The sequence below is a fragment of the Panicum hallii genome, chromosome 9, assembly GCF_002211085.1.
Source record: "Panicum hallii strain FIL2 chromosome 9, PHallii_v3.1, whole genome shotgun sequence".
In the NCBI taxonomy this organism is placed as follows: Eukaryota; Viridiplantae; Streptophyta; class Magnoliopsida; order Poales; family Poaceae; genus Panicum; species Panicum hallii.
This window is the reverse complement of record NC_038050.1, coordinates 26,148,970-26,152,529: the sequence shown is the minus strand read 5'-3', so window position 1 is coordinate 26,152,529 and position 3,560 is coordinate 26,148,970.

The following is a 3,560-nucleotide window of genomic DNA, read 5'->3' as shown; positions in this document are numbered from 1 at the left end:
CGGCGGGATATGGGAGGAGGAGGACCCGAAGGGGTGGCGGTGGCCGAGGATTGGATCAGCGCTAGAGCTGGGGCGACGCGTGGACTGACCTGCAGCAGGAGGTGGTGAGGGCGGCCAGAAACAGCGGCGAGCTGCAGAGCAGAGAAACAGAGCAGCGCCAGAGGAGGAAGAGAAAGGGAATTTCCCGAGGACTTGTTTGTAATTTTAGAAAATTGCAGGGACCTCTTGGTAAAGAAGAATTTAACCACTGTTCTAGAGCTCAAACAAAAATGTGGCCAAAATGAAAGTTGTACAACTTTTCAAGCTCTACAACTTTGTTTTAGGGTTTGAACTCCAAAACTCAAAATATGAAGTTTTATTTTAAGACTTGGACTAAATTCGAATTTTATAAAATTTTTGTCCTTATTAGGGTAAATTACATATAACCTTGGGCCTGTTTGCAAGATGCTATGTAAGTCATGATTACTTACATTATTACCTTTTGGCCTCTAGTAATTTTGGAAAGTTACTTTTGTAAATCACCTATTTTGCATAAAAGGGCTTGTTCTTTTATAAAATTACATAAATACTCTTATCCTCACAACTTTACCCAAACTTTTAAACAATTCAACACATACATTTCAAATGCAACTTTTGGATAAATATATATATATTTTTACAGAAGATAAAGTAAGAAAAACATGTTTGCAAAACCACCCTTCACTTATTCTGAAATTACTTTTCATCTAATACATTTTGCAAAAACAACCCTAGGTTTTTTCTGTAATTACAAAAATACCCTTTTTACTAGCACTTTAAATTTTCAAAAGCTTCACATACATACACAAATTTTGCACTAACAAGCACATACTTCACACTAACCAATTATGTGCCTAGCTTACAGGTACTTGAACTGTCACAGGAACTAGTCAGCAACGAGGGGAAAGGGGTGGAGGAGCACGAGGAGGTTGAGGGGAACCTGTTGGTGCGCTCGGTTGGGGCTCGGGTGGCCAGAGTTCGACTACGGACGGTGAGCAGGAGCTCTATCGAGGTGCGAGTGATGGGCAGCGGTGGTCTGGCAAGGGAGGGTAGCATGGGGAAGTCGGGGAGAACCAGTAGGTCAAGGGCGACCTGTTTAGAGCCTCGGTTTGGGCGGAGAAGGAGCGTAAAGTGGGGCTCGACGGTGAGATTGAGTGGCGACGCTAATGGCAGGGCGGTGGTGGTGCTCGGGTGTGCGTGAGCAGGGGCTCGGTACAGCCCTTTATAGGCGCATAGGGAAGGGAAGGTGGTGCTGGGCGTGACACAACGGAGGGAGGCATAGTCGGGACAAGGCCACGGCAAGGGCACGCTGTCACCGGTGCATCGTTGCTCGGCCGTCGGGAATCGACGGTCGCATGGCGCGCGCGAGCTGGCAGGGGCGGGATACGGGGCGGGGCAAATCGCTGACAGCAGGCCCGGTCGGTGGCAGGTTGGGGCCTGTTGTGGATCACGCCTTGGCGCGGCTTGCCGGGGCAGGCATCGTCAGCCAGGTGGCCAGTGGCCGCTGCCTCTCGATGGGACAGAACAGGGGAGAGGAGAGAAGAGAGAGGGAGGGAGAGAAGGGCCAGAATTCAAATTAAATTTTCTCAAAATTTTGGACAGATTTCAAATTAATTTTTCTCAAAGTTTTGAACAGATACTTGAAAAACTCTAAACATGAAAGTTGTAGGAAATTGGAAAATCTACAAGTTTTGTTTTAGCCCAAAGTTTATTTGAGCCATGGTTTAAAAGCTATTTTAAATTCAAGACTACTAGGATTGGAATTACTAGTCATTTCTTGTGTTAAATTTTGAATTTGCAAATGGTGTTTGAAGTACACTTTGTAAGGTACTAAAATATGAGTGTGGTTTTGTACTACATTTGTCATGAAATGTGGAGCATGAAAGATTATAAACACAAAAGGAACAAATCTCGCATACACACATACATACACATGCACATACACATTCATACACATGCATATGCACACACATAATTAGATGTATTGTTTCAATGATTCTAGGTTATTATGCATGATGCTATGTTTAGATTTTCTTTCTTAGGGTTCTAAACACCTAGGTTGTTACATGTTCGGTTTGCATTGAGTACGGATGGAACGAATCCGTTCAATGATAGAACTAGCACTCACAGCACATGGCCAGTGATCTTGACGACGTACAACCTGCCTACATGGTTGTGCCAGAAGAGAAAGTATCTTTTGCTATCAATCCTTATACAAGGCCCCAAGCATCCTAGCATCAATTTTGATATTTTTCTTGAGCTTCTGATGCAAGAGATGGAATCTCTATGGAAGGAGGGTATCAATGTCGTTGATGGTTTTACACGGTAGCCCTTTAATCTAAGAGCCATTATCTTTGTCACCATCCATGATTACCAGGCTTTGTTTGTCTTTTTGGAACAGGTCAAAGATAGGACGGGATCATGGTCTGCGTGGACAAAACCATATCATCTTTCCTGGAAGGTTCTAGAAAGGTAGTTTACATTGGGTACAGGCGCTTCTTGGTGGAAGGACATCATTCTTGAAGTAAGAAGTTCTACAACTTTTTTGATGGCAAGATTGAGTTACATTCTAGTCCAGTAAAATGAGACGGGCAGTATGTTTCAAAAATGGTTAGGACCATCCAGGTCACCTATGGGAAGATGATGAAGGATGGCAAGAAGAGAAACAGAGACAAGGCGCCTATCAAAGGCGTACCATTCAAGAAACAGTCCATCTTCTACAAGTACTTGCCTATTGGGCGGATCTTGAGGTCCGCCATGCGATCGATGGTATGCACCTGAAGAAGAATGTGTTTGGTAACACAATTGGGCTCCTTCTGGAGACATCAGCCAAGATAAAGGATACCTTGAAGTCACATCATGTCCTGGTAGCCATGAAGATAAGAGAAGATCTTCACCCTATGGATAAAGGGAATGAAAGATATGAACTTCCACCAGCTAGCTACAACTTGACACATGATGAGAAGAAGAGCTTACGGGGGATCACAGAGTCCCTGGTCGTTTCTCATCCAACATAAGGAAACTAGTTTCAATGAAAGACCTCTCGCTATGCAGCTATAATTGTCACGATTGTCATGTGTTGCTGACGGTGTTCCTCCCTATTGCAATCAGAGTGATCACCCGGTTGTGTTACTTCTTCAACAAGATTTCCCAAAAGGTGATTGACGAAGATGAATTTCAGGATCTCCAAGAATTTATTAGGGAGACTATGGCGTAGCTCGAGATGTGCTTCCCTCTGGGATTTTTTGATATAACGGAACAACTAATGATTCATATTGTTGATGAGATACGGGAACTTGGTCCAATTTACCTACATGAAATGTGAACGTATGAGCATTTCATGTCCATTCTAAACCGGTACGTACTGAATCGTGCATACTCTGAGGGGTCCATGATAGAGGGATACAGTACTGAGGAAATTATCGAGTGTTGCCTAGGTTACCTAAAGGATAAAGTAGGTATTGGTTTGCCTGCTCCACGCTTTTTGCGGAGGTTGGAAGGGGTTGGGTCAGTTGGGAGGAAAACCTTCATCAACAAGGATT